Below are 19,279 nucleotides of genomic sequence, written 5' to 3'. Positions count from 1 at the left end.
CCATTCTCCTGCATTTAATCCTTTAATCCATCTGGAATTCATTTTGGTATAAACTGTGAGGTATGGATCTAGCTTTAATTTTTTCCCAAATAGTTAGCTCTTGTTCCAACAGCATTTATTGAACAGTTGAACAGTCCGTCTCTTCTGCACTAATTTTAACCGTCTAATTTAGGGAATACTAATTTCCCAAGTACATTTGAGTCTGCTTTTGGACTCTACCCTGTTCCCTTGATCTATCTATTGTCTATTCCTGTGTCAATAACACATTGTTTTAATTTCTGTAGCTTAAAAATATTTTCTAGGGAATTCTCTGGTGGTCCAGTGATTAGGACTCTGCACTTCCACTGCCGGGGGCGTAGGTTGGATCCTTGGTAGGAGAACCAAGATCCTGCAAGCCGTGTGGTGGGGCCAAAAAATAAGTAAAATTCTAATATCTAATTCTAATATCTAATATCTAATATCTGGTAGGGCTACTCCTTTAAAATTCTAATATCTAATTCTAATATCTGGTAGGGCTACTCCTTTAAAAATATTAGTTTTTATTTCCACAATTGTTTAAAAAAATTTTTATTTTATATTGGAGTATAGTTGATTAACAATTTTGTGTTAGTTTCAGGTGTACAGCAGAGTGATTCAGTTATACATATACATATATCTGTTCTATTTCAAATTATTTTCTCATTTAGGCTATTACTCCACAAGTTTTTAAATTGAAGTGAAATGCATGTAACTTAAAGTTAACCAATTTAAAGTGAAAACTCAGTGGCACTTAGTACATTCACGTTGTTGAGTAACCACCACTTCTATCTGGTTCCCAAACATTTTCATCACCCTAAAAGGAAACCCTATCCCACTAAACAGTTTTTCCTCCTTTCCCCATCCATAAATTTTTAACACAAAAAATTGAGCTTTTATTATAAAACCTCAGGCTTCATGTCTACCGTGTATTAAGGAAGCTTAAAATTCAAGCCCAAGTTCAGAATCATAGAGAAGACTTTCCTGATTAAGGCCTTACTCCAGCATGCCTCTGCATCCCCCAAGCTTGCGTCTGAATCCTCCAAGCTTGCTTCCGTATCCCCAGTAGCCCAAACTCAACTTGGATTCTGTTAATCTGCTAAATGCTTTGTGATTTTTCTCAAGCATCTGCGACTTGTGTTATGTCTCCTCAACAGCCTTGTAGTCCTGCTACTTTTTTTTCTCTTCTCCAGTCCACCCTCAGAGCGTCTGGCTCTGGAGTTACACTGTCACGTTCTCATTAAATTATTGTTGATTGATGGTTATCAAAATTTCCGTATTGGACTCAGCAGGGTCCAATAGAGACTGCCTGTAGCATGATTTAAATGAAAATTAAGAGGGACTTCAACACACAGTCTTTTAATTTCAGATAATATGAAACCATTAGCTGTCATTTATTAAGTGTCTATTAACTGTCTTGTCATGCCATTTAATTCTTACAACAGTCTGGAGTGGTGGTTTACTGATGCTATATATTCACAGAGGTAAAGCAACTTACCTAAAGTGCCTGGGCTTAGGGCTTCCCTGGTGGTGCAGTGGTTGAGAATCTGCCTGCTAATGCAGGCGACACGGGTTCGAGCCCTGGTTTGGGAAGATCCCACATGCTGCGGAGCAACTGTGCCCGTGAGCCACAACTACTGAGCCTGTGCGTCTGGAGCCTGTGCTCCGCAACAAGAGAGGCCGTGATAGTGAGAGGCCCGCGCACCACGGTGAAGAGTGGCCCCCGCTTGCCACAACTAGAGAAAGCCCTCGCACAGAAACGAAGACCCCACACAGCCAGAAAAATAAATAAATAAACAAATGTGGGGTTTAAAAAAAAAAAAAGAATTTAAAAAAAAATAATAAAAAAATAAAGTGCCTGGGCTTAATGTCAGATCCAAGCTTTGAAGTCGTTTGCCTGACTACACAGCACTTTCTAGAGTGCTGTCCTGTCTCCATATATTCCCTCCATCAAGGGCTACCCGTCATGTTATCCCAGTTCACTTCTATTGTTATAGTCAGCTTTGCTTAGAGGAAACATCTAAGCCCTAAGTATATGATTAGGATAGCCAATAAGCACCAAAGAATCACCTCTTCTCTCACACAGGACCTTATTTCATGCCCTGACCAAGCTATCAAGGACCAACGTCATTCCTTGCTCCATTATAATCTATATTCTGGATGGAGTCCCATGCTGGCTGGCCCAGCTGTTTTAACTGTCTCCTTGGCTAGAGCTGGAGCTGGTATCTGGAGTTGAAGACAGGTGCAGTCTCAACTGTAAGAAAGGGAGACATAATTCTCCTAAGGGGGTGTTTGGGAGTGCCATCTCTTCTCAATCTGCTCACGCAGCATCTCCCAATGTCCTGTCTTCTAGAAACTGAAGCTCAGGGATGTCAGAGAATGCTATTTGAAGAAATTAGGTGTAAATGATTCAGAAACACGTGGATTGGCTTTCCCCCAGAAGAGACTCACATTTTAAAGTGGAAAGGAAAATAAATGGAACACAGATCAGATGGGCTTCAGAGTATGGCAGGGTTGGGGTACATCAGCAAACCCTAATCACACAGCCTCGCCTCTCCCTCACAGGTACAGAAGGACAGGCCACCTCTGAGATGGTGTGGTCCTGGATCTGTGTTCTCAGGGACAGAGGCCCCGGATGTGGAAGCAGAAGGCATGGGTTCATAATGCAGCAACGCCACTTAGCAGCTCGTGTGACTTTTGTGACCAGACAAGACACTTGGTCCTAGTACATTTTCTCATCTGTTAAAAAAAGGAGGGGGGTTATAATGATAGCATCTTTCTTACCTGCTTATAAGTTTTTTGTAACATCATGGTTACAGTTTGCTGTAAATTATCAAGCCATTATCATCATTTAACTGCATGATAAAGACTTCGGAGAGGTAATAAGTAATGATAATGACCAAATTTGGTCAAATGCACTGACGATTTGTAAAATGGCTATAAGACTTTTCCTCCAAGCAGATGTTAGATGAGCACTAACTTCAATAACTCTTTTTATTAGATGACACTTTATCGGACTGACCTCCTAGGTGACATATTCATTCCATCAATGATAACAGGAGCCCAATCTTGGGCGCTATGTTTGAGGTGTATTTAGGGGGTGAGGGCGAGTGTGGAGCACTGGGGGTATTGATGAGCTAAAAGACCTTAATGCTGGAAGGAAGTTAAGGAATCATTAAGTCTAATTTCCTCATTTTCCAGATAAGAAAAATGAAGCCCAGAGAGACAAAGTAATTTGCCTGAGGCCACACAGCTAATGGCTGAAGTGGGGCTCAAACCCAGCTTTTTGTTCTTATACCTTTTCACACACTTGTTAACAGTTTCTCAAAGTGCAAGTTACAATACATTAGTGAGTTGTAAAATCAATTAGTGAGATGTAACCGGCATTTAGAAAGAAAATAGAGAATCAAATAGGAAAGATCAGAGTGTATGGCTGGTAGGAAGAGTAAGTATTGTCTCCTTTTTTTTTTTTTAATTTATTTTTGGCTGCATTGGGTCTTCGTTGCTACGTGTGGGCTTTCTCTAGTTGTGGCCAGCGGGGGCTACTCTTCGTTGCAGTGCACGGGCTTCTCATTGCGGTGGCTTCTCTTGTTGTGGAGCACGGGCCGTAGGCGTGCAGGTTTCAGTAGTTGTGGCTCGCTGGCTCTAGGGCGCAGGCTCAGTAGCTGTGGTGCATGGGCTTAGTTGTTCCACAACATGTGGGATCTTCCTGGACCAGGGGTCGAACCCGTGTCCCCTGCATTGGCAGGCAAATTCTTAACCGCTGCACCACCAGGGAAGCCCGTAAGTATTGTCTTGAGAAACTTTTGTTTCACTTATATATTTTTATAAGTATATGTGATCTGGGACATATGTAAAATGTATTTCTTGCCATGGGTTGATTTTTTTTTTGGTGGTACGCGGGCCTCTCACTGTTGTGGCCTCTCCCGTTGCGGAGCACAGGCTCCGGACGCGCAGACTCAGCGACCATGCATGGCTCACGGGCCCAGCCGCTCTGCGGCATGTGGGATCTTCCCGGACCGGGGCACGAACCTGCGTCCCCTGCATCGGCAGGCGGACTCTCAACCACTGCGCCACCAGGGAAGCCCTGGGTTATTATTTTTAAAAGTCTAAAAACTGCTATTCTAGAGGGACATTGATTCTGCCCTCAGATTCTTATAGTCCAGTGATTCAGCAAAAGAATAACTGAACAGGGGGATTTCCTTGGTGGCGCAGTGGTTCAGGGATCCATCCAGCTCTAATTCAGGTTGCCAGGATTAAGCACAGCCCCACCTGGAAATTCCCTCTAAACTAGAGCACTCATGTCCAGAAGGTTCTGGAATTATTATATTCATTAGTTGGGTGGCTTGGGCAAGTCACATCCCCTCTCCAAGCCTCAATTTCTTCACATATAAAATGGTAAGACTAGCTAACATTTATCAAGCACCTACATGAAGCACATAAGCACTGCATGCATTATAAGAAATCACTAATAGCAGATGCTTACCTAGAACTTAATGTGTGCCAGACACGATACCAAATGCTTTACATGTTCGTATTCACTCAATCCTCACAACAGTCCTTTGGAAATGTTGTTAACCCGATTTCACAGATGGAAAAATGGAGGTCTTCAAAGCAAGTAATTTACCCTAGATGGTTCCATCCAGTGGGCGGTGGTGGAGCTGGGCTTACAACTCAGGCAGTTCTGGCTCCAGAGTCCTCGTCTTAACCACTGTCCTATACTACCTCTTATTTTCTCATAAAATGAGGGGGGCTAATTTAAAATAATTCCTTAGCATTTTTATAGCACGTTTCCAATTTTAAACCACTGTGCACATTCTGTACCCTATTTGATCTTCACAACAACCTTAGGGGTAGAAATTATTAGCCTTATTTACGGGGCAAGAGCTGAGACTTATTAAGAGGGTCGTGTGTCCGAGGGCACACAGCCAGGGAGGGCAGAATCAGGACTTGAACCCAGGACTGCTCATTTCCGGTGCGCCTCCTGCTATACCTCAGATGCCAAAGGGCACACCCTGTCCTTCCTTTCTCACCTCCCGCAGCTCCAACAGCGTACACTATTCTTTCTTCTTTGTTTTTCCCCGAAGAGGCCTCACGTTCCCTCGAATCCACTGCGGGTCACCCCGCTACACCCACTTTTCAGTACTTACTCACAAACAGCAGCAGGGGGCGCTGTAGACCAGCTCGGAGGGACCGTGCTGCCCCGGGAACCCTGTTGGAGGAAACAGCCATAAGTCTCTCTCTCTTCTTTTTAATTTGTTTATATTAAAAATGTTTTCGTGGACTTCCCTGGTGGCGCAGTGGTTGAGAGTCCGCCTGCCGATGCAGGGAACGCGGGTTCGTGCCCCGGTCCGGGAAGATCCCACATGCCGCGGAGCGGCTGGGTCCGTGAGCCATGGTCGCTGAGTCTGCGCGTCCGAAGCCTGTGCTCCGCAACGGGAGAGGCCACAACAGTGAGAGGGCCGCGTACCGCAAAAAAAAAAAAAAAAGTTTTACTAAGTACTACTTGTACACAGTGTAAAATTTTAAAGGTACAAATGAGCATCTATACAATGTACCTGCTCCACAACTACCCAGATCGCGCTCCTGGAGGCAAACCGAGGAAGTTTTCTCCTGTTTCCTTCTCCAGATATTCTATGTTATGTAAGCAAATATGTATTTTTCTTCCCACACAAATGATAGCCTACAAACATGCACACACTGTTTTTTATTGTTCACACAAATGGTACCATACTACACCAGCTATTCTTCCTCTAGTTTTTTGAAGTAATTTATCTTGCAGATCCATCCATACTATAATTCATGATACTTAATTGGATGGATAAACCATCATCAACTTTGCCAGCTCCTTGTTATTTTTTATCTTCTACAATTATAAGCCACTGTACACAGGCCACTTTGCACACATGTGTACCTGCAGGATAAATCCTCAGAAGTGAAATTGCTTGCCTGCAAATTACACACATTTATAATGTTGATCGATATTGCTAGATCGCCTTGCACAGAAGCTACCCATTTATTGCTGCCTCAGCAGGGCATGCAAAGGTCTATTTCCTACACCCTCACTAACACAAAATCTTCTCAAGCTTTCTGGTCTTTGCCTATCCCGTAGGTGAAAGATGGTTTCTCACTGCAGTTTTAATTGCATTTCTCTGAAAATGAGTCCCCGCCCCCAACCTCTGAGATTCATTCATGCAATCCGTAAATAATTAGCAGGTGCCTCCTATGTGCCAGGCACCGTTTGGGGGCCTCCTCCTCCAGCTGTCCCAGATCTGACTTCTGTTGTCTTTTCCTGTCTACCCTGCACTGGCCTGCCCTATCATATCCTCCAAGAAGCTATTTTCCTTGCTTGGCTATCCTCACCAGGTCAAGCAGGGGCGACCTCGCTTGACCTCTTCTTTAGAGGCTTAGGAGTGAGGAGAATGTAGTTTCTCTGTTTCTCGAGACTAATTCCTGTAACCCAATTAAGCAAAGCTGAGAGGTGGGGGACATGTGTCTTGAGGTCAGAGTTAGCCCTGAGTCCTTGGGCTTCTCAGACCCACCCAGTCCAATGGGTCAGTCAATGCCTAACACTCTGGGGTGTTAGAAAGGAAAACAAAGAGCAGGTACCTGGACACTTGTCCGTATTCAGTGGATATTATTTGCTTCATGACTGGCTGGTTGAAATTCCTCAGATTAGGCGCCTCCTAAATGTAAAATATGGTTAAGAGCAGGACTATTTAGATTAAAGTGAGGAAGACAAGATGTTAGGATCATTGTTCTCTTCTTAGAGAGAAACCTCTGAACTGTTTCTCAAATGCTCCTTTTGTTGGGTTCCCAGCACACTTGACCTCATCGTAGGGTAACTGTTCCTTTGCCGGCCTTCTCCGCAAGGCTAGAAATCAACTAGTCTGTGTCTTTGTTCATCTTTGTATCTCTCCTCAGAATAAAGGCAGAATCAACACATGGGAATTTTGAATGAATATCTTCCTGCCTTCCAGTTCTGAAGGATAGCATCCTCGCGAAGACCTCCACCATTCTCTAATAGCTTAACTAGAGGGACCTCCAGTTCATCCCATATTTGGCTGCCAAATAGTTTTCTTCCCAAAGCACACGCTAAGCCAGTCACTTGTGGGGGTGCCCTGTGGCCTACTAAATGAAACACATATTCCTTAGCCTGGAATTTAAGGGCCTCTGTGGTGATATGGCTCTAGTCTACCTTTCCAGTCCTTTTTTCCACTACCTCATGCGCCAATCAAGAGGAATTACTCAATGCTTCTTAAGTGTGCCCACATTCCACCCCCCTGCCTGTGCCCTTGCCAGCCCTCCTCTGCCTGGAACGCTTTCCTCTTTGTTTGCCTTCCATCACTGATGCCCTCTTCTGTCTCTCTCCCCACCCCACCCTTTGTTTAAAAAGTAAGAGTAATCACTGTCAAAACTCCAATGGCATTTTTCACAGAAGTAGAACAAATAATTCTCAAATGTGTATGGAACCATGAAGGATCCAAAATAGCCAAAGCAGTCTTGAGAAAGAAGAACAAAACTAGAGGTATCACACTCCCTTATTTCAAACTATACTACAAAGCTACAGTCATCAAAATGGTATGGTGCTGGCATTAAAAACAGACACACAGATCAATGGAAAAGAATAGAGAGCCCCAAAAGAAACCCATGCATATGTGATCAATGAATTTATAACAAAGAAGCCAAGAACATACAATGGAGAAAGGACAGCCTCTTCAATAAATGATGTTGGGAAAACTGGACAGACGTATGCAAAAGAATGAAACTAGACCACTGTCTTATACCATACACAAAAATCAACTCAAAATGGATTAAAGACTTGAATGTAAGACCTGAAACCACAAAATTGCTAGAAGAAAACATATGTGGGGACTTCCCTGGCAGCACAGTGATTACGAATCCACCTGCCAGTGCAGGGGACACAGGTTCGAGCCTTGGTCAGGGAAGATCCCACACACCATGGAGCAACTAAGCCCGTGCGCCACAACTACCGAGCCTGATTTCTAGAGCCCATGAGCCACAACTACTGAACCCCGTGCACCTAGAGCCCATGCTCCACAGCAAGAGAAGCCACTGCAATGAGAAGCCTGCGCACCACAACTAAGAGTAGCCCCTGCTTGCTGCAACTAGAGGAAGCCTGTGCGCAGCAACAAAGACCCAACGCAGCCAAAATAAATAAATGAAAAAAAAAAAAAAGAATAGAACTACTGAATGATCCAGTATTCCACTTCTGGGTATTTATCCAAAGAACACAAAAATACCAATTTGAAAAGACACGTGCACCCCTATGTTCATTACAGCACTATTTACAACAGCCAAGATATGGAAACAACCTAAGTGTCCATGGATGGATGAATAGATAAAGAAGTTGTGACATACACACAATGGAATACTACTCAGCCATAAAAAAGAATGAAATCTTGCCGCTTGTGACAACATGGATGGACCTTGAGGGTATTATGTTAAGTGATGTAAGTCAGACCAAGAAAGACAAACACTGTATGATTTTACTCCTATGTGGAATCTGAAAAAACAAAACAAAACAAATGAACGGGGAGTTCTCTAGTGGTCCAGTGGTTAGGACTCTGAGATTCCACTACAGGGGGCACAGATTCAGGGAACTAAGATCCCACTGGTCTGGGAACTAAGATCCCACATGCTTTGGTGTGACCAAAACAAAAAAAACAAAAACCAAAGAAACCCCACAAGTGAACAAAAAGCAAAAAAACAAGCTTGTAGATACAGAAAATAGACTGGTGGTTTCCAGAGGGAAAAGGAGTTGGGGGTGGGCGAAATGGGTGAAGGGGATCAACTGTATGTCAATAGAGGGTAACTAGACCTTTAGTGTTGATTGCTTTCTAGTGTATACAGATGTCAAATTATAATGTGGTACATATGATATTTATGTAATGTTATATATCAATTTTACCTCAATAAAAGAAAAAAGGAAGAATATTTTAAAACTTAAATGAACAAACAAACAAAAAGTAAGCGTCATTGGTTTTTAAAAAGATGAAAGAAAAATTTTACATAACCATCCAGGTCCTCTTTTTTCTTTTTTCTTTTTTTTTTGGGCCACCTGTGTGGCATGCAGGATCTTATTTCCCCAACCAGGGATCGAACCCCTGTCCCCTGCAGTGGACTCATGGAGTCCAAACCACTGGACCTCCAGGGAGTTCTCCAGGTCTTTCTCAAAATGTAATTGCCCCCAAAGACTCCTGTTCAGATCGATCCACCAGCAGGATATCATCTACCCCCACGCCTTAGCTCCCCAGTCAGATTGCTGTCTATACGTCTCTCATGAAGCTCTATCTTGCCCAATCTGTGTACATTTTTTCTTTTTTTTGCAGAGCTGTGTGGCATGTGGGATCTTAATTCCCTGACCAGGGATCAAACCCCCGCATGCACAGCCCACAGTGGAATCACAGAGTCCTACCACTGGACTGCCAGGGAATTCCCTCTTTCCCACTTTGAGTATGAGAAATGGGAAGAGTTTGGGACCTGTCACCAAGGTCCCTTCAGACCCTCCTCTAAGAGGGGTTTCCTCTTGGCTCAGAGCTGCCCCACTAGTGTCAGGAGATAATGTCACCCCATTATCTCCTGACACAAGCCCTACAGAGAACAGTGGGCACACGTGCCTGGGACTTGGGAGAAAACTGTCCTGTCTGCCCTTTTCCTGAGGGAGGTTATCATGGTTACATGTCTAACTGACTGGAAGGAGGAGCGTTTTTTCGCTTCCAGTCCATGGAAGGGACGAGGCCAGGAAAAGGAAATGGAAAGTCATCTCCCCTTGCCCTGCGGCCCTGGCCTCCCCCACTAAGCAGATGGGCTGGGGCACTTGTCTGTTAAAAAAGTCCCATCTGCGTCCTTGGCAGGTGGTGTGTGCCCTGGCCAGGCTGGAGGAAGACAACCTGGGCCTTCCCCAGGGTTTGCTTCTGGTGCCTTCCACAGAGGAAAGAGTGGTACCTTGGAGTTCCAAGAGCCCAGTTTTAATTCTTACTCCACATCCAATAGCCAGATAACCTTGACCAAGTGCCTTCATCTCTCAGCCTAAAAATAGAAAGAGCTTCACCTTCTCTACCTTCCACATAGGCTATTCTCAGCACCGAAAGAGAAAATGTACCCAAAAGTGTTTTGCAAGTTGTATTTTTTAAAATGTTATTTATGCCCTGCCTTATTTTGGGCAATGGATTTCCAAGAGGCTTGAAAGATACAGAAGACATAAACTAGCATAAATTAAAAGTGTGATTAGCAGAGGTAAAAAAGAGTGAGAACATAATGAGCCCAAAATGAGGTTAAATGCATCCCTTGTTTGCTACAGGTGGATCTCAAGGTTGCTGAATCTTGTGGAAGTGTTTTCTGAATCTGTGAAAGGGGTTGCTTGGGTGGTGGTGTTTCAGGGTGTCCAGCATGGAGACTGAACCCTCACAGCAGGGCTTACACATTCTGGATGGGCCCCAGATCTCCATGGACAGGGACTGGTCCCAACTTCACCCTCTGCATAGATGTTACTGCTTTAGTCCAGCCCAGATCCACCTGAACCTGGAGGCAGCCAGGTCCTTCTAACCATCTGTCCACCCCCACCACCCTGCACAATTAGCCTTATCCCCCTCTGGGGACAGACCCACCTGCCTCCCACTTAGACACTCATTTAAAACAACAACAACAGGGCTTCCCTGGTGGCGCAGTGGTTGAGAGCCCACCTGCCGATGCAGGGGACACGGGTTCGTGCCCCGGTCGGGGAGGATCCCACATGCCGCATAGCGGCTGGGCCTGTGAGTCATGGCCGCTGACCCTGCGCATCCGGAACCTATGCTCCGCAGCGGAAGAGGCCACAACAGTGAGATGCCCGCGTACTGCAAAACACCAACAACAACAAACCAGCTCTATTGACATATGTAATATACATATCATAAGTTCACCCTTTTCAAGTGTACCATTCAATGGGCTTCAGTATACAGACCCTCTAAACCTCTTGTAATGAGCAGCAGATTAATCAGAACTTCTTTGCCACCCAGACCAACTTGCTTCCTTTTCCTTTGCTCTCCCTCCACCCTAATACTTCTGAAGGAACCAGTCATAAGAGTCTGCACTCAAATTCGGAAAAGTTGCCCTGTATTTCCAGGATTTTCCATCTCTGACCCATGTCTTTGGCTGGTGTCCATGTTAGATGGGCTCTCCCGAAAGTAATAGCTGGACCTGGGGATGGTGCACAGGGCACAGAAAAGCCAGGGCATGATCTCGGAGTTTTGTGAGACTGAGAAACGCCCAGTGAAGATCCAGGAGGTGGGAGGCTGTGGGTACGAGTGGCCCAGAGAGCTGCAGCACTTGACAGATCACATTGTTAGACCGTGACTCACTCCCACCGCCGCTGCTGACGCTGCACCGCAGTCTGGAAAGCTGAACCTCTCAGCCTGGCCTTCAAAGGAGGGTCGTTCGGACTGTGGGTGGACCCCCTGAGTCAGCCTGTGAGGGCCAGGCTGGGCTGGCCGAGTTGGGATCTCTTTATTCCCAAGCTGGACTGTTTCATGCCCCTTGACCCCACATGTTCAAAGGTCATGTGTTGGGAGCCTGAAAGTCGCAAGGAAAGGTGCCCTCTTTGTGCTTTTCAACAGAGGAGGGGGACCTATCTGAGCTCCTGACCTTCCTCCCCAAAAGATTTGGGCTCTGGGGCTTCCCTGGTGGCGCAGTGGTTGAGAGTCCGCCTGCCGATACAGGGGACACGGGTTCGTGCCCCGGTCCGGGAGGATCCCACATGCCGCGGAGCGGCTGGGCCCGTGAGCCATGGCCGCTGAGCCTGCGCGTCTGGAGCCTGTGCTCCGCAACAGGACAGGCCACAGCAGTGAGAGGCCCGCACACGGCCAAAAAAAAAAGATTTGGGCACTGCTGACTGGCTGTGGGGACCCAAACTCCAGCTCTGGAGTTAGTGAGAATCAAGCAGACCGCTTCCCGTGCCCTCACAAGGCACTCTCTCATTATTTTCTTCCCCATGTTCAAGATTATTTCTTGACCTGTGGCACTCACATGCCTTTCTTCTCCTCTCTCCTCCTCCCCATCATCCTACTGTTTCCCATCCACTACATCAGCCCATCAGATCTTTCACAATATAAAGAAGAGAGGAGGTGGGGCTTCCCTGGTGGCGCAGTGGTTGAGAGTCTGCCTGCCCGGTGCAGGGGACACGGGTTCGTGCCCCGGTATGGGAAGATCCCACATGCCGCTGAGCGGGCTGGGCCCGTGAGCCATGGACGCTGAGCCTGCCCCACTCGCCGCAGCTGGGGAGGGCCCTCGCATGGAGGCGAGGACCCAACACAGCCAGGAATAAAGAAAGAAAGAATTAAGAGAGGGGGAAAACAACTATACCCCAATAAAAAAAGTGGAAAACAATAAATCATAATTCAAATGTGTTTGCAGTTGCATTTAGTGGACAAAAAAATAATAATAAGGAGGGGGGGAAATGCCTTCCACGTCTATCTTACTCCATTGGTTTAGGATTCCCTCTGTTTTGAGCATCCATTGACGTCTGGATCTCCAAAAAGATGGTCCCACCTCAGAGGCCTGGGGACGGGCTGCTGAATCATTTCCCTCTGCAATTCTAGCACATCACAAGTCCACTCTCCCTGCGTGCTTGGGCTAGGAGTGGACTGGGGTGTTGAAAGTGTGACCCAGAAGTCCCTGTCTGGTGGAGGAACTTAGATGAAAATAGTGAAATACTATTTCCCAGAGCAGTATGTTCCCAGCTGCAAAGCCTACAAAACACTGAAGCTCCAGAGAGTGGTTGAGATGGTGGCAAGAGTCCTTCATAAGGCTTCCTTAAAGCCCTCGTGGGAACCATCACATGTATGCGGTCACAATTTCTAACCCTCCCTAAGCAAAGCCAGGTAGAGTGTCCATTATCCAGGGAAATTAACTCTGAGCTGCACTGGGGAAGCTGTCCCTGGGTTAGGTGTCTTTAAGAACAAGATCCCCGGGGACTTCCCTGGTGGCGCAGTGGTTAAGAATCTGCCTGCCAACGCAGGGGACACAGGTTCGAGCCCTGGTCCAGGAAGCTCCCACATGCCGCGGAGCAACTAAGCCCGTGCGCTACAACTATTGAGCCTGTGTTCTAGAGACCGCAAGCCACAACTACTGAGCCTGCGCGCCTAGAGCCCATGCTCCACAACAAGAGAAGTCACCGCAGTGAGAAGCCTGCGCACCGCAACGAAGAGCAGCCCCCTCTCACCGCAACTAGAGAAAGCCCGCGCGCAGCAACGAAGACCCAACGCAGCAGAAATAAATCAATAAATAAACGTATAAAGAACAAGATCCCCAAATCTAGCGGTCTTTCCCCTGCCCCAAGCCACTTCCGTTGCCTTCAGATCATGTGAGGAAACCTGGGAGTGGACGTGGTGGGAGACGGGCTGTGCGGTCAACTAGGAAAGCTACAAGATGGGAAGACTTGCTCCACCTAATAAGGGGAGAGGGGGGAAGAAGCCGATTCAGGTTTCTTGAAACAGTATTTTCTCTTCTATGGGAATAGCCAAGTGTATCTGGGGGAGACAAAGAGGAGCTTCCTATCTGGGGAGGAGGTCGGCCGCTTAACACGTGTTGGGACACTGTCTCATAGCAAGAGCTACACAGGCACTTGGACCAGCTCACTGCCTGCTCACAGCCACCCCGTAAGGCGTGTTCTTACCCCCATTTTCCCAGTGAGGCTCTGAGAAGTGAAGTCGCTGGCAGCGGCCTCACGGCAGATTTGGGACACGAGCCCAGGCCTTCTGATTGGAAGCCTAGTGGTTGTGGCACTATTGTGCCTTGTCACCCCACGAGGCTGGTGCCTAGGGTCATTGCTGATTCCGAGGTCCCCACCATAGGCCCCTGTCCTTGACCCAAACAACTGCCCTGTTCAGTGTTTGGGAGGAAGCTGGAATGGCTCATACTCAGGGCTCAGAGACCCCTGGCCGCTCTCCCAGGCTGTTCTTCCCAAGAGGTTCTTAGGCTCAAGTTTTACACTTCCCTCCACCCCACACCCTCCTAGCCCCAGCTGCCTTGGAAGCAGGGAGAAGGAGGCAAGACCAGAAGGCTTTTGTTTTCCAAAGATGGAGAAATGGCTGAAATCCCGGCATCTGCCCCAGAAGACAGAGGCAGCTCTGGATTTCCTGCTGCTCCCAACACGGGCCAGATAATTGGAGACAGATTTTTGGGCTTGGGTTGGGGAGGTGAAGCTTGAAGTACAGTCATCCGGTCTCCTGTAAGTCCGTGTGTGCGTGCGCGGGCGCGTGCACTGCTTTGTTGGAGTTTCTTTGTTAGTAGTGAGTGTACGTGTGTGTGTAGACATCTGTGTTTGAGACAGCGTGTGTACGCGTCTAAGTGCATGTGTCTGAGTGTGCGGCACGCCCATGTTCCTTGTACTTCTTTGTTCGTGTATAGGACTCTGTGCGTGTGTGTGTGTGTAAGAAAGTGTGTAAGCGTGCGTCTGGCTCTCTGTGAGTGGCTCCCTTGTTTTGTTCTGTCCCTTTGTGAGAGTCAGTCCAGCCTGGGGAGATCTCACGAGCTCTTTAGGGTCCTATTACTCAAGACTGGGTGATTAAATGTAAAACAATAATTAAGATAAGAAAATAAAAGGCAGGAAGGCAGATGGCCTTCAGGGAGAGGGTATGAGGGACAGAAACAGCCAGAGTAGAGTCAGAAGGGAGAGCAGAGGTTCTCTTTTGAGGGGTACAGATAAAACCCCAGCCCCTCCCCCAACCTCTCTAATAGAGAAAGGCACCGTGCACTTCCAGAGAGATTCGGCTTTCTCCACACTTCCAGGGTTGGGCAGGGGAGGGAGCTGCTAGTGCCTTCCTGCCCGAATCGCCACCCTGGAAGGAATATCAGCCACTTTCTTCTAAGCCCTTCTGTGCATATTCACCAATGGAAGTTCTTTGGGCTACAGATGAGATACAGACCAGTTGGGAAGTAGCCTAAATCATAGACTTACACCCAGTCATTGTGTACCTGCTGCATGTTGGACCCTGGGCTGCACACTGGACATACTTTTTGTATCAACGCTGTGTATATATATGTATGTATGTATATGCGTGTGTGTGTATGCGTGTATGATTTCATAAAACCACTTATGAGCTGGACCATACCTCTTGGCAGAGGAAACAGAGGCCTATGATAGAACCAGGATTCTTTTCTTCTTTAACCTTCCATGATTCCCCCCAAGTGATAATCCATTTGTTCATTCAACAGACAGGTACTGAACACCTGTCTTCCTTAGGCAGGATGCTAGGTATACTGGGGGGGACACAGACGAGCCAGATGTAGTTTCTGCCCTCCTTGAGGCCACCCGCTAGGGAGGGAGTCAGTGACCTCCGAGGATTGAACTCGCCACTCTATTTGGGACTGATCCCACTCAGCGCCGGAGCAACGTGGCTGTTAGAGAGTCAGGGATTTTTTGGACTGGGGCAAGATTTGCTCCTAGAATTAGTTGTTCCTTATAAGGACATTTGAGATAAGGACTGGCTGGGGAAGAGAAGACGTGGGGGGAAGTGGAGGGCAGTGACTGTGTGCGCTGGGGCTGGAGGCGGAGGAGGGGGAGACTTCCAACTGGTCCGCTTCACAGCCCAGCATTCGCTGGGTGGATATGTTGTCCTTAGATGGTCCAGCCCCTCTGGAAGGAGGAAGGAGGGAAGCAGGGGAAATGCACACACCCTCGCCTCTCTGGACTGGTCTCTGAGGTCCCAGGGTGGCTGATTGGGGGTGGGGAGGCTAGAGGCCCCTATTAGCTCCTGGCGACCTGACTCAATTCTCTAGTGCAGCGGCTTCAGAGCCGCCGCCAGCATTCTCTGGCCTAAATCGCTTCCAGTTTGTTTAGTCAAAACCCTTGGCCCCAACATCAAAGCCCCTTTGGAGTTTCTGGGGGTTGTTGTTCTTATATGGTGTTTATTTCAGAGATGGTTCTGCTGTCACTGGCTGTGCGGGGTGGGACAGGAGGGGCTGCTGGGGCCCTTGATTTCAGAGACATCGGGTTGGCCTGGGTGGAGGGCTACCAGACAGTGTCTAGGGCAACTGTCCCCGGGACACTGTGTCCCCCACGCCTGCCTCTGCCTGGGGAGAGCACAAGGGGTAGCTGCCTTCTCACCTGCCCAGGGCCCCGCAGAGGAGCCTACATTCCGTTCAAATTTATGCCAGACATTTCAGTCTGGGCTTCCAGGGGTCAAGTCCACACCACCTCCGCACAACCCCCATACCAACCCTCACCTCAGAATCCGAGGGCTCACTCCAAGCAAACAGCGCTCCACTCTACACCTCACCATCTCAGCCCCTCCGCACCGGGCCTGGAGCCCAGCTCCTTCAACACCTCCTCCCCTTCTTTAAGTCTTTACAGCTTTTCTTTTCATCTGATTGGCTGAATGTCTACTCAGCTATTTGACAAACGCTTGGCTCCGTTAGGCTCTGGAATCCGCACCTTTCTTACTTCTGAGTTCCTGCAGGTTAGAGCAGAACCCCTCCCTCCTATGGCCCATTCTCCAGCACCTGGCAGGGTGTGTGCACACGGAGAAGAGGGATGCTCTGTCCAGACAGCGGATGGAGGTGCTGCTTCTTTTTTTTTGAATTAGTTTATTTTTATTTTTGGCTGTGTTGTGTGTTCCTTGCTGTGCGTGGGCTTTCTCTAGTTGCGGTGTGCAGGTTTCTCATGGCAGTGCCTTCTCTTGCAGCACAGCATGGGCTCTAGGCATGTGGGCTTCAGTAGTTGTGGCATGCGGGCTCAGCAGTTGTGGCTTGTGTGCTGTAGAGCACAGGCTCAGTAGTTGTGGCGCACAGGCATAGTTGCTCCGCGGCACGTGGGATCTTCCCCGACCAGGGTTCGAACCCATGTCCCCTGCACTGGCAGGCGGATTCTTAACCACTGCACCACCAGGGAAGCCTGGAGGTGCTGCTTTCAGGGAAGCTGATAGCAAAGGATGCAGGGCTGGTGGCCTGGGTGGAGGTAAGCTCCTAGGACTGGCCCTGGGAAAAAAATCTGCACTGAGTGAAGAGGAAGCCAACTCCAGGCCTTAGCCATTCGCCCGAGCATGAACAAAAGGTGAGAGAGAGAGAGGGAGAGGGAGAGAGAGAGAAGAGGACAGTAACAGGGCCAGGTCTTTGGTAACCAGTTGTTGAACAGAAAAGTTTCCAACCAGGGGAATTCCCTGGCAGCGCAGTGGTTTGGGCTCAGTGCTCTCACTGCTGAGGGCCTAGATTCAATCCCTGGTCGGGGAACTAATATCCCACATCCCACAGGCTGTGCAGTGCGGAAAATAAAAAAGAGAGAGAGAGAAGTAAGATGTTTTCATAGCCAAAAATGTAATTAAAAGAAACTATCACTATTAAAAAAAAATTCCAACCATGAGCTACAAGGACAAAGTCCTCTCTGGGTCAACTACCTTCTTCCTAGGGTGTTACTAAGAGCCAGAGGGGTCTCCAGACCCTCCTTAACCTATCTACTCTCCCTCCACCGCCTCATTTACCTCTGTTTCTTTCTCCTATCATCGTCCCGGGCTATGCCCTTCCTGCCTTCTTAACTTCCCATCTGCTCCCTCAAAGGGAACTAACTTGAGTGCACCAATGGCCATCTTTAGTGCCCCCACCTCCATTGGACAAATTCTTTACCATCACAATCACATGCTAAAAATGGGATCCCAGCTGGGACAGGTGGAGGTAAGACTAGGAGTGGACTTAGCGATCATCCCTGCCGTGGGACAATGGCAAAGTCTCTGAGTCTGAATCTACCGCATTTTGCACACACTTGTGAGCCAAGAGCTAGGTCTTTACAGGGGCTCCAGTCTAAGAACTTGGCGAGCACGGGTGACCTCCTTGCTTTGTGGACTCTCCCACAGGGAGCCTAACTGGTGGTTCCCCCAAGATGTGGTAATTCACACAGGCTCCCCATCCCTAAACCAGTGTCTTCAATGCTCTAAGGAGCTGGTCTTCTGATCGGGGGGAATGCAGTTTTGAGCCACTCTCTCCCAGGGTGGCCCCTTGGCTCCATGGTATAGCAGGTGCCTCCCTCCGCACCCCACTCTATGGCCGCCCCACCTTGCAGACTCTCATTAGTCAGTAATGTTAATGTGGCTGCAGCTAGTGATTAAGACCGTTGGTTGGACTGAGGGTTAGCGATCAACATCCCTGGCATAGCTGCTAATCCTTTGGAAATATGTTTTTAATAATCATAGGGGAAGAGGTCAGGCTGGGTGGTCCTGGGAGCTAGGATCCAACGTCTCCTGCTCCCCCAGCCCTCCGTTCCCATGGTTTCTCCTAGGCAGGCACTCTGGGGTGTATTGGGGCAGGGGACTCACTTGGTAAGACTGGCCAATCCGCAGCAGATGGAGGTGGTGCCTGGTACCCAGCTGCCTCTGCTAACGGGGCAGGGACAGGATTGTGCCAAGGGTGTGGCTGGTGTAGCTGAATGAAGTGCCCCAGGGTCAAGAGGCTTTAGCCACGTGGAAGGATTAATTCTGAGCCCCGTATTGCTCACTCCTATGCCTGATGCCCAGAGAGGAACCATGAGTGCCAAGGATCCCCTCACCAAAGCAGCCCAGTTCCGGAGATGTCCTCAGTCTCTCTCAGTCAGGAAAGCCTCAAGTCAAAAGGGCTCTGCTTCCGTTCCCTTAGGTTTCTCGGGCCTGCCGATCGTCCCATTCAATCATCTAGTTTATGTAATGCCTTTAATAATACACAATTATAATTGTCCTATGAACAGCATACTAGCAGGCACATAATAAATATAAACTATATAGTAATATATTACGTGTAATAATATAATCATTACGGTTAACATTTTATGGACTGCCTACTCTGTCAGGCCCTTTATACAGATTAACTCTTGTGTTCCTAGCACCCTGCCAAGCAAGCCTTATTATCCTGTTTTATATGGAGAAATCTGAGACTCAGGGAGGTTAACTTGCTCAAGGTCACAGAGCTAATAAGGGGTGGGGCCAGCATCAACCCTAGGTCTCTGGTTAATTTCAAACCCATTCTTTCCAGTCTGACACTGTAGGGAACTTAGAGAATAAAATGATATAGCGTCAGCACCATTAAAACACTGATAACCCCAGACACCACACACACACGCACACACACACACACACACACACTAAAAGTTAGGTGACAGCACAAAATAGCTTTTGGAGGGCTGCTGATGCCAGGTACTACATGCAAGGAGGGCTCAGGGTGTGGTACTGGCAGTAAATGTCACAGTTTGGAGGAGGGAGAAGCCACCAAGGGCAGCAGGAATGGCTGAAGACTTTGCAGAGGG

Source organism: Lagenorhynchus albirostris, chromosome 20 (assembly GCF_949774975.1).
Source record: "Lagenorhynchus albirostris chromosome 20, mLagAlb1.1, whole genome shotgun sequence".
Taxonomy (NCBI): Eukaryota; Metazoa; Chordata; class Mammalia; order Artiodactyla; family Delphinidae; genus Lagenorhynchus; species Lagenorhynchus albirostris.
Note: the sequence above shows the minus strand (reverse complement) of the source record.